Below are 13,805 nucleotides of genomic sequence, written 5' to 3'. Positions count from 1 at the left end.
AAATCGATGCAACCATACCACATCTAGCGTTAAAATTTTGGCTTTTGCTATAAGAAACACAGATTTTGCATGGATTAACTTTATTTTACGAAATATTTTGCGAAATATGTGTTGATTTTGAGTATTTTTGTTACTTTTACGACATATATCTGTTACTTTTATCAATAGTTTGCGTACACAAGACATATGTACAAATATTGCATTATTACTTTATTAGTGGAATGTCCCTTTCCTAAAACTTTATTGTATTTACTAAATATTAATAGGTTATTTCTATTAAAATTATTTAATTTTATTAATCGGCCAGTACATTTTTACAGTATGATTTTCATGTTTTCACGGTATTTGCACCGATTGTGGGAGATAACATTTAAAAATCATAAGTGTTAAACTTGCGTCAGAATGTACCTCTGGGCCTTGTAAAGAAAAGAAAGAGAGACAACAAAAAGTAACCTTTTCACGTTATGAATTGTATAATTTTGATCATTGGAAACAAGAATGAACTCCAACTATTTTATTGACATGAAAATAAGATTGGTGAATTATTGAGTGTGGTACGCGGTGTTAACCGCGTGAAAATACGTAAAGCAAACATCTTAAGATCTCAAACACAATACATAACATTGAAGTATTGATTTTTAATACTAAAACTCTTAATCAATTAAAGTCCTTTATATCTGGAAAGTCTGAAACTGTTTACCTGTATTGGCTTGCTGGGCTGAGCGCAGCTGTTATGTGTGATCGTTTAACAATTCAAAAATAGCATACTTGTTGATCTAGTTGAATTTGACATTGAATTAAAAATATATAATATTAATATAAGCCTAGCAGTATATTTTGTATTTCAAGCTCCTGAATGTGCTCAATAATACCGGGTAGATTGATTTGCTATGCGAAAATTACACGTTTAAATGACTACCTTAAAGCTTAGAAGTCATCTCAAACTTTAAGGACGTACGCGGCAGTTTTGAAGCAAAATTTGCTCCACCTAGAATTTGATAATTTTTGGTATTTAGGTAGAACCATCTGTTGTGGATAGAAAAATAAAATAAAAATCATGGGTCACCGACGTTGTTCATTTTTTATTCGCTCTTGAACAACAAGCATATTTCAGCACAAGAACAATTCACCAAAAAGGTAACAACATAAAAACTTGAGTAAATTAATCAGAAAAGTGTTGAAAATAACCTCTATTTATCACAAAACATGTAATACTGATTTAATGTGACTGCAATTAAAAAAAAGTTACATGAATCGATTGATCCATGTTTTTCATCAATTTTTAAACATAAACAAAAACAACAGAATTTCACATATGAAAATAAACAAAAAGCATCAAAGTCATTGTTATTTTTATATGCCTTCCTGCACCTAGATTTTTTCAACATTTACCTAAATGTTAAATAAGTTATAACTTAAAACAAATACAATTTAAAAACACAGTGAAAACCATGTACATGGTGAATGTCAAACACATACTAGTACATATATTTATGTTTGCCAATTCAAACGTAGATTTAAATGTAAATGAAGACACAAGTTATTTGTAACAAGATCAGTAAAAGTACGTAATACAGCATCCAACTCAAAAAAAAAGAGGTAAACAAAACATTTAAGGGAAATATCGACGATATGAGATGTAATTCTTGACATGACTTGGTCAATGTGTTTATGTATGCCAACGCAAAAGTAGATTTTAATTTAAGTGAAAACATACATTATGTCTAGCAAAATCAAACAAATATAAGTTTATCCTGAACCAAACCAAAAAAAGGTAATTGAATACATTTAAAGGGGCATACCACATTGTCTTTTAAATTCGTGATAGTGACTTTACCATTTTATTGTTGTATGCAAATGCAGATTTGAATATAATGAAAATACAAATTATAAATGATGTGTATCGACGTCATTACATTAGGTTAGTTAAGTATTCAATTAAAAACAATATACGTATACACTTAAAGGGGCATATCGACGGTATTAATGGTGATTCTTGATATGACTTCACCAATTCACGGCATATTAACGCAGTACCATATTATTGGAATTGTTAAGGAAATATATATGATTTTTTTATCTACACAGTTTGTGTACGATAAAAATCTAATCCCACTATTGCATTTTTAGGAAAACGTTAAATACCTTGCCGCATATAGATTTCATGCCAATTTAACCAACAAAGCCAATTCTATATCCCTCCGCCTTTAGAGGGGAATATTGACTAAGTCACCAGGCCTTTTTTGTTCACAATAACAATTCAAAATACAACTCGCAGTCAAACAATAAATACTAAGTTCTAACATATCACAAATGAAAATGAATTAAATAAATAAATATCCGATCCTGCTTGCACAATATAATGCGGGTTATTGTTCTGTCAAATGTTAGAATAATATATCTTATTGAGAATCGAGAATCGATTACATACTTGTATTTTAAAGGCTGTTGTTTTCCCGTTCCAGAATACGGGCCTTATCAAATTCCGCAATGCTACACGTGATCCCATGTCATGTCTTAAGCATTTCAACGTGTCACAAAAATAAAAAAAACATTCCACTATATTTAGTTGGACAGATTTAGATTGAATTGCATTCGTGTAATATGACGTTATGTGTGTAGTATAAATGGGTTGCAGGTGCGGTACCGGCGCACGCTCAAATACGTTGCTTAACGATAGACCAGCCGGTAAATGTCTAAGTGTACATCAATGTGTTTTTTTTAATCATTTGCTTACCAAAACTAAACACAATGTTAGTTTTTTTCCAATCATATTGGTCAGAGAAAAATAAATTAATCGCAAAAAGTATGAATGTATTATATGCACGTGCGGCAAGATGCACCACCAACCGCACATGGTTAAGAAGTATCAGAGCGTCGTGGATGAATAACTTTTAATTCATCAGATATTCTATGTAGTAAATTATCTCAAACAACACTACATAAAAAGTGATACCTTAAGACGTTGTTTGAGAAATTAAAGTTTTCCGATGAAACTTGCATAACAATTTTGATTATATTCTTTATATTAAACACATATACTTTGATGGCATGTTTTAAATATATTATGATTCAATTACAAATTGCTTAGTTTGAAGGAAAGCTATCCGTCTTAATCAAGTCGTTCTTGCGACACAAACATTTTCAGCTATAAGGAAGTATTGACTGTTTTCCGTAATGAGATTCTTGATTGTTGTTACAAAAACGCGATAAAAAAAGTTTTTTTATAGTCGCAGGAATGATGGTCGATTCTAACTATGTTTTTTAGGGGCTGCACATTGTTTATCAATTTTCTAAACTTCATAGTACTTATTTCTTGTCATCATTCCCTTATTGAATATGCATCCCGTTTTTATTCGATTATCCGAACAAGCATACACTTATTGCGCAACCGGTGTTACAGTCAAAACAAATTTGCGTAAAACTAAACTGCCGCGTAAGTCCTTAAAGTGTCGTAATGCCTTTTAATTTCTGGGTTCAGATCGTATGTGTGTTTTTACATTTCGCTGGTTATCCACTGGCAGTCGATATTTCCCGTGTCTGCGCGCATTCTTTTAAGTTAAAGATCCCTTTTCACGTTTTGGTAAATTGACAAAATTTAAAAAAAAGTGTTTCGATTCGCAAATTTTCGTTGTTTTTATGATATTTGTGAGGAAACAGTAATATTGAACATTCACCATGCTCTAAAATATCCATTAAATGCATCTGTTGACGCTTTAAAACCTGAAAATTATAAAGCGTTGCAACGCAAAACGATTGAATAATTTGGAGATTTCAGTTGTTGTCGTTTTAGTTTGTGACACTACGAGGATTGCTTACATAATGTATGAAATACATCATTCATTGTATGAGCATGGATGGCCGAGTGGTCTAAGCTATAGACTTTTACTTCAGGGTCAGTGGTTCGAGTCCAGTTGAGGGTTACTTTTTTTCTTTCTTTAATTTGATACTTGTTTTTTTTTTACTGGATCTTTTGAGATCCAATGTTTACATTTATCAATATAAAGTGTTTAATGACACACTACAATACGTGCCAAAATCTGTTCAAAGGCCACATTAATATATCCTGAGATAATCGTCAACACGGGCGATTAAAATGTGAATAAAGAAAGCTAGACAAGTGTGTAAGCTATATTTTCCTTCGAATGATTTATTCGCTTTCTAAAACTTGCAAATATTACTAATAGCGATTTATTCATACTTTGTACAATGTGATTTTTCTAAACAATACAGATATTTAGTAACTTCAAATTGCAGTGGAAGAGGCTAGAAACCGTTCCTACCGTTCCTACCGTTCCTACCGGTCATACAGCTATCGCTCATACCGCACGTCCGGCTCGTTAGGTGGCAGTGGGTAAGCTATAAAATGAGCCGCATTCTTTGAAAACTGGACTTAATGCATATGTGTAAAGTGTCATCTCAGATTAGCCTGTGCAGTCCGCACAGGCTTATAATGGCCGACCCTTTTTTTGTATTGAATGTTTCGTTATTAAATGGTGTCAATCATAAACAAAATACATAGTAAGCGGAAAGTTTCGTTCCCGATTAGCCTGTGCGGACTTCACAGGCTAGTCTGGGATGACACTCAACGCACATGTTTAAGCCCAGTCTCCACAGAACGCGGGGGAGGGGGCAGAAATATCAATTACTCACAGATGTATGGGATTGAACTTCTTAATGACCATTCTCCCCACTCTTATGAATGGAAGAATGTTTCCCGTAACTTGTGTGAGTATGTTAATATTTATGTTAGTAAATGAGCCGCGTTTTGCGAAGTGGGTCTTACGGCATGACGCGGCTCAAATGGTCTTTTAATGAACTCTTATGAAAATACGATGTAGCTAGTAAAAAAGCTTTTCGTTTTAGTTTGTCAAAATAATTTAGTGGTTCTAAATATCAGCATTTGTTAACGGAGACATCACTTCGGTGCTTTGTCATTGTATTTAGGAGTATAGGCAGCAATGGTTCCTTTTATAGCTCACATGAACACAACGTGCTCATGGTGAGCTTTTGTGATCGCTTTTTGTCCTTCGTCCATAGTGCGGCGTCAACATGTGCCTTGTTAACACTAAAGAGGCCACATTTATTGACAATTCTTCATGAAATTTGGTCAAAAGATTTGTCTCAAAAATATCTTGGACGTGTTTGAAAATGGTCACGGTTGCTTGAAAAACATGGCCGCCATGGGGCGGGGCAGTTTTCCTTATATGGCTATATAATATGGCTAAAGAAGAACCTTGTTAACACTCTAAAAGCCACATTTATCGTCCAATCTTCATGAAACTTGGTCACAAGATTCATCCCAATGATATCTTGGACGAGTTTGAAAATGATTCTGGTTGGCCCACATGGGGCCTGGCTTTTTTCCTTATATGGCTATAGTAAAACCTCGTTAACACTCTAGAGTCCACATTCATTGTCCGATCATCATGAAACTTGGTCAGAAGATTTTTCTCAATGATATATTAGGCGAGTTCGAAAATGGTTCCAGCTGGTTGAAAAACATGGCCACCAGGGGGCAGGGTATTTTTTCTTATATGGCTATAGTAAAACCTTGTTAACACTCTTGAAGCCACATTTATTGTCCGATCTTCATGAAACTTAGTGACAAGATCTTTCATAATGATATCTAAGACGAGTTTGAAAATGGTTCCAGTTGATTGAAAATCATCGCCGCCAGGGGGCGGGGCATTTTTCCTTATATGACTATAGTAAAACCATGTTTCCACTCTAGAGGCAAAATTTATGGTCCGATCTTCATGAAACTTGGTCAGAACATACGTCCCAATGACATCTTGAGTGAGTTCCAAAATGATTCTGGTCTGTTGAAAAACCTGGCCACCAAGAACGGGGCATTTTGCCATATTTGGCTACATATGGCTATATTTAAACCTTGTTTACACTCTAGAGGCCACATTTATTGTCCCATCTTCATGAAAATTGGTCAGAAGATTTGTCTCAATAATATCTTTGACGAGTTTGTAAATAGATTTGGTTGGTTGAAAAACATGGCCGCCAGGGGGCGGGGCATTTTTCCTTAAATGGCTATAGTAAAACTTGTTAACACTCTAAAAGTCACATTTATTGTCCAGATATTGGTCATAATATTTGTTCCTAATGATATATTGAATGAGTCTGAAAATGGTTCCGGTTTCTTGAAAAACATGGCCTCAATGGGGCGGGCAATTTTCCTTATATAGCTAAATATGACTTTAGTAAAACCATGTTAACGCTCTAAAGGCCACATTTATTGTCTGATCTTAAAGAAACTTGGTCAGAAGAGTTGTCCCAATGCTGTCTTGGACGAGTTTGAAAATAGTTCTGGTTGGTTGAAAAACATGGCCGCCAGGGGGCGGGGCATTTTTCTTTATATGGTTATAGTAAAAAACTTGTTAACGCTCTTAAAGTTACATTTATTGTCCAATAATCATAACACTTGGTCAGAACATTTGTTTTAATGCTATCTAGGATCAGTGAAAAAAATTAGGTCCTGTCAGTTGAAAAAGTTAAGATAGCCGCCAGGGGTCGGGGAAGTTATCCCTATATGGCTATAGTAACAACTTTGTTAGCACTCTTAAAGTTACATTTATAGTTCACTTTGCATGAAAGTTCGTCAGAACATTTGTTCTAAAGATATATTGGGGCTGCACTGAGCAGGTCAGTTCCTTGTTATCTCAGGTAAGCGACTTTGGGCCGTTCAGGCCCTCTTGTTCCTTAGTTTCTTTCTTTGTTATAATATGTAAATGCTATATAAAATATGGTAAAATATTCGTAACTTTGTAAAGGTAGTTTAATAGGTTATTGCACACCTTATATATGTTCAGTTTATATTGGTCCGCCTGTTTTGTAGGTACACCATAGGATTGGCGGTCGGATTGTCATTGGCGGGAGTGTTTTGCATCGTGATTGCGATCTTTATATATTACAAATGTACGTTTGCACTTGCAAAGGTTAAGGTGACAAGGTTGTTTTCGTAAAATATTCTTAACTTAGATTGATGCAGCTAGATATCGAAAACGTTGATGGCTGAACATGGATTCACATTTCAGAAGACATATACGATTTTGATATATGCAATTTCAAATTGAATGTTTGACGTGCAGACTTAATGTTGTTATGCTTTACACATTTTAATTAATATAAATCGATTTATTGAAGCTAGATTGCATCGAAAGACGAATGCTTATTGATAATTATAAATTTAATATTTAATTCAACTACAATACGTGATAAGAGATGTAACTGATCAATATTCCATAGTTTGTAAGCATTCGTTCACTTTTTTATAATGAATAAAAAAAGACTTCATAAAAATAACGCATGATATTTCATAATTGCTAAGAAATCGTGTTTATTTTCTAAATTCTATAACACCGATAGAAATCTTACTGTTTTAGACATTTTTTTGAGATTTAAAAAAAGTTCTTAATAGTTGAATGTTGTTAACATCTTAATATATTTCTTTTCATATCTTCATCTTAAAACAATAATTAATGTACACATTTTGAATACATAACACATTTGTTAATTGTATTCTAACATGTAACATTATGAGAAAATCAGTGATGTTAAAACAACCAGATCTTCAACTACTTTTCCGATATTCGTTCAAATCCGAAATATTGTAGATTTAATAATGTGTTCGTGATGAAGTGAGGCATCTGATTTTTTTCTAGTTTTTTTTTTCATATTAATTATTTTTTCCCCTTTCTTTGGAAATAATTCTGCATATAAAAATCAAGTCAGAAAGGTACCTGAAAACATGTTTTTAACATCACAAGATCCTCACAAAAGCATCTGTCTTATGATATGGTCGAAATATCCTCAATCAATAAATCTGGCGCTACACCCTTAAGCAAAAAAGAAAATAATATTAGTCATTCAAGAGCATCTATATAACAAGTATGAATGCCTGTCATCATAGTAATGCACGTAAAATACTTGCATCGATTTAAACACATATATGGCATAATAAACAACTGAACTGACTAATAAACTTTAAACAAAATCGCCAAAGGTGTGGTAATTGGGATCGTCTACAATCGGGATACATCGACTTTCTCCGGAATTCTCCGAAAGATAGATTTATGCAATAAAGCGTTTCCTGATCCAAAGTGGATCGTATTGTCAAAATATGATTGGGTTCAGAGTCAAAAGCTTTTACCGGTCTGGGTAAAACATATTTCACCATGACTTTTTCAAATAAAAATATGTGTTCCTTGTAATTGCAGTATTTAACACCTATTTAATGTTTGCATTTTATGCTATGGATTAATACTCTTAAAGTTGGCGCATAAATTGTTGACATAGTTGGGTAAAAGGACTGTTCAATTGACCTTCAATAGGGATTTTCTTTCGAAAATCAATCATCTCTTAACCAGAGTCAAGAAAGCATGCAAATTTATTGAGAAACATTGTAATTCTATTTCGTTCGCCGGCAAAGCTAAACTGCAATGTCAACAGTCTTTTTTAAGTCTAATATTGTGAATCAAAATAAGACGCTATATAGAAAATGTAGTTGACAAAAAATTTTAACTCGGCAATTCCAGGCAGGGCCAAACAGCAGCTAAAGGTCCACTCAGTCCCTATAAACGTTATTGCGGTTCAGTCTTGGACGAATGTACCACCACCCCCAGGCTACTCCTCAGGCGTCCAGTACACCCCACAGCTGTATCCCCCGGGACCCCCTACCTTCCCCCCTCCGCACGCTTACGATACGGCTCCGGCTTACCCGCCAAAGATGTAACTTCGAGACGATGATTTCTAGGTCACAACTCATTGAGCACCGGCTTATCAGAGACGACTATTTCCTTGTTATGATGTGTTTCATTTAAAGAAAGTCTCTGCTAAGCAAAAATTAACTTGATGCGAACTGCACAGACTAACCCGATATGATACTTTACGCATATGCGACTCGGGTCATTTTGTTATCATCATTGTGTACAATTTGCACGTAATACCAGCATACATCTTTAAGCTGTTCTGTCTCAAAACAAAACAGACGGTATGGTTTAGCAGTTTGAATGAAACTTTTACTTAACATTTGAGCGTGTTAAAGACACTGCTCCATCACTCGTTTTATTCAACCAACCAAAATGCATCCATATCATCAGAATTGTGCGTGTGCTGCATTTTAAAAATATATCACATTGACTACTTAACCAAACAGGTAATTATTAATGGTTCACGCTTCCCAAAGTGGAATAAATTATCAGAGTGCTATTTATGGACATAGGAATATTGCCTTATTTGTTTATCTCACCCTGTCTAATCTTAAAGTGCTATTTGAATTAACGTGTATCGATTTATGTTGTATGATTGTCATGCATATGTTTCTAGCGATTTTTATTTAAATCCTTTATTATGACTTTGATTTCGATATGGATTATAAATATTCTTTAACTAACAATTTTTATAAAAATTGTGGTAATAAATTAAATTCATACTCCTTTATTAGAGTTGTTTCACTGGCGTAGAAATGTTTGGATTACGTGTATGCAGAATTGCCCGGAACGTCTGTATCAATCCAATGATCTATATTCACGCAATCGAGTCATTGATAAATAGAACATATCGACTTCAGAGCTTTCTCGGAATGCCACAGAAACTCCTAGTCAATTGTCGTCTGGTAATTATGATTGAAAGGCACGACATTTGCCACTTGGATTTGTCGGCATTCCAAAACATCTTGATTCTTTTTTGCTGCATAACGTGCCATGTCTCTATTCCACAATGCTAATTTAGAACATTTTATTTAAAACAGAGTTGGTATATTAAAAAATTAGCACGTGGCTGTTCGAGATTTGCTAGGCCCATCTATACGTGATTGAGGTACACATTTTCCACGTTCGTAAGTCCATCGTTGTAATAATTATGCCAACTTAAAATGTCCGTTTCTCGAGTACAACTGGAGATTCTCTAAGGATGCGGTACACGTTCCATTTATTAATGGCACGATCTTAGCAGCATTTCGCTAAATCCATGAAACTATCTAGTTAGGAAATTTGTGTATTATTTCAGGTATAATCAAATAATCGAAGAGATGCGAACACATTTCCAATGTGAAATGATTATATTACTTTTGTTTCACGCTTTTTCAACTCTTTTACCAACGAATTTATTTTACAAGAAATAAATCAATAAAGTTCCTTTCCCGTATGATAAAATATCGAAAACACTCATCGTGCATAATTTTCGATTACCTATTGAAATATATTCTTGGCACAGTATAAATTGTATCATATACATTTAATATTCAAATAGATCACAGTGCATATTCATGTCGTTTGAGATTCACTAAAACAAAGACAGTTTTTTATTTTCATATAAGTGCACGGATTATACTATTTTTGCCTCATGTTTTTAATTCATATGTAAATCAAATGAATGGAATGCATATCTAATGTTTTTGAGAATATCTTAGCGTTCTAAAACGCCCGGCTTCGGCGTCAAAGTCCGATTGTGTTAATTGTTGTTTCTACAAAAATACTGAAACATAAAATAAAAAAAACCTATTCTCTTTTTACAAATTTGTTTTTTCCATTAACTCTTAAATCAAATGCAGCAATAGCCATATCAAAGCTTTTAAATATATTATGTTAGATGCTCCTTTGTGAGAATTTAACATAAAAAATAACAAAAAAAGTGACAAGCTCCAAAAGTATGTATTAATGCATTGTAAACGCGTATGACAACATATCTCTTAAATGATGACAAGAGCTGTGTTCTTTTTTTCACATAGGCTTCGCGGTTGAAGGAAGCAATATATTGTTCACTTCAAGGAATCATAAGAGCCGCAAAAATTGGTCTTAAGCCATATGAAGCCAGAGCAACTCCAGCCCACCCTGCGTAGTTTGTTCAATACCTAGCCAGCTTATGAATCCACGAAATCATGTGATTCTTTGGATAGGACAGCGTAGTTCCAGACCGTTCTGCGTGAAAGATACAAATTAACATATGATAGCATCATGACTCAAATTAAATAGTCATGAAAGAGAAACATGTCAATGTGTTGCCATTAAACCATGTATTACCATTGTTTCTAGGGCTTCAGATTCCCAAAGGAAATATACTATTGCACAGATCATTAAGCATGCTGTCCTTTATTTACTTTGTCCAAGGGTAGATCGCACGCAAGTAACTGGTGTGGCGTAAGTGAGACACATATTAACTGATTTTCAAAATGGCGACCAGTGGCTGAGTGTTCGATGTTTTCGTCCGAATTTTTTTTTTAAATTTGGTCCATTTACCATACTTATTCGACATTATCCTTGCGCACAAATTGATCTCCAGATATCCATTTAACCTCGGTATAAATAATTAAGATGAATTGTCAATATGAAAAAAATATTGAAGACTTAATACGCAAGCGCCTGATTGTTTACGATTGACACGGTTCTGTATATGTGCATTTTTAGGTCATATATAAGGCTTGCACGGCAGTATTCGTGGAAATGTGGACTCAAGAATCATAATTTACCTTGCATAAACAGCGCGGTGCTCCCAACAGGCAATCGCAATATATGAGTCGTGTTCTGGGAAAACTGGGCATAATGCTTGTGCGTTAAGTGACGTGCCAGATTAGCGTGTGCAGTCCGCACAGGCTAATCAGAGACGACACTTTCCGCTTTTATGACATTTTTCGTTTAAATAAAGTATCTGCTAAGCAAAAATCCAATTTAAGCGGAAAGTGTCGTCCATGATTAGCCTGTGCGGACTGCACAGGCTAATCTGGGACGACACTTTAAATGAACAAAACAGAAAGGTGTCAATTGTGGTTAAAGAATGGAAACACACCGTTAAGAACTTTATTTTTTCAAATATCTCAAGTTATTGAAATACATTTTAATACATTTACAAAAATGTTTATGTACTACTGAAATTAAGTTCCTAAGTTAGAAGTACTATCTGAGTAAACGTCTTACAATACATATGGTAGGCTTGTCATGCATGTGTTATAAACCTCTTTACTGGTTCCTCATATTCCTATTTAATTGTTATTGATTACGAAATATTATATAGTTAACAATATGTATATATTTTCTAAGTGTTATGTGATATAGATCTAGAAACTTATTATTTATTGTAAAGATTTGCATAGCACGGGCATTCTTTTTAGAGGCATTAACTAATAGGCACATGTTCTTGGCTAACAAGTATTTTAAAAAATTAAACATGGTAAATCTCGCTATATATTCAAACATTCGTGTAAAACAATCGCCGATGACATCACTTGGGCGGTTGAGGAGTAGTTGCTTATGGTGATTCCCTTTCTACTCGAACTTAATAGGACCGTAACCTAATTAAGACATAATGTATTTCAAATGAAGTCGACACCTATATCAGTACTTGTGAATATGCTTATTGCATTAACTAATCGGTATGTTCAGTGTCAGGGAGTATAAATAAACTAGTTATGTATAAGTTATATTTAAAAAAAGTTTAACTCCATTCTGGAGCTCCATTGTTAGCATTATTATTAATTATACCATCTCTAACTATAACATCGCCATATACCGAAATGGCAACTCAAACGATATTGGATAAAAATTATTTCTTATAATATTATATGATGATATAAGAATCGGTGTTCTGAAGAATTTATATCTGCATCATTAATATGTCCGCACATAACACATAGGTAACGTAGACCAGTTATGATTTGTCAAAGCATCCCAAACATTTCGCGAAATCGGTAGACTGATTGTAATTACCAGTGGGAGTTACAAGTATTCAGATACGTATTGAAGTATGAAATATGTCTTGAAGGTACTATTTGCTACAAATCGATATAATAATCCGCTTCATTAGATCGTACTCGATACACTATCAAATTATACTAAGTGTAAGTTTATTTTCCATATACATGATAAGAACTTTATTTTTATGATATGGCTAAATGTGTGCTTCCAAAAATAGCACAATTTATGGATCGACTTTCGTATGCGAATATAATCGAATTGCACGCGCTCGATATGCAAATTTGAGAGACCTTGTCATTATTGACAACATATTGACTAATTACTTCTTTAGTATAATTTAAGATTATGATGTTGATGCCTTGAAAGTATATGTAAAATATGTTTGTTGTGTCTCTATTTTATCCATCGTACATGTATACAAATATTAATGGACTTTGATTTGACTCATATTACTGAACTATATTTTAGATACGTGTATACCCATACCTATACATGCTTTAAAGAGTTTATACAATATAGAATCACATGCCAGTGTTAAAGTGAAAAATAAAACGTATCAACGTTCGGGAACTCTCTAAATGAACTTAAATACTAGAAGTAAAACAACAGGTACTTCAAGGGCCTATTAACATTCGTCATGGGTGATTTCAAAAATGTTAAATGTCTATCCAATCTCTTAGCACATGGAATAATTGAAGAAAGAATAATTTTTGATCTCAACGAGAATGCATTCGCAAGATTCATTAATGACTTTATACAGCGATTTTATTCAAAGTTAATTAACTGCATTAACCTTTCATATTTTTCACCAGCGATGCTAAACAAATACAAAGATAACAACAGCAACAGTAATGTTTTATCACATAACATCATATTATAATATAATAGGAGCAGAGCTTTTGTGTGTTTGAAACATATTTCATCGTTTCCTAATATGTTTAAACTTTCTATGATACTGATCGATTATGTGACCTTTTGCAATTCGACGATTGTAAATTCATAATACTATGACATATTTTATCGTGCTTAGGCTGATGCTATTGTGTCTGTTGATAAAAAACTTTGGTACAGTTTCATAATTTTTTGCCTGGGAATGTGGACAAT

The sequence above is a fragment of the Dreissena polymorpha genome, chromosome 13, assembly GCF_020536995.1.
Source record: "Dreissena polymorpha isolate Duluth1 chromosome 13, UMN_Dpol_1.0, whole genome shotgun sequence".
In the NCBI taxonomy this organism is placed as follows: domain Eukaryota; kingdom Metazoa; phylum Mollusca; class Bivalvia; order Myida; family Dreissenidae; genus Dreissena; species Dreissena polymorpha.
This window is presented reverse-complemented; position numbering follows the sequence as displayed.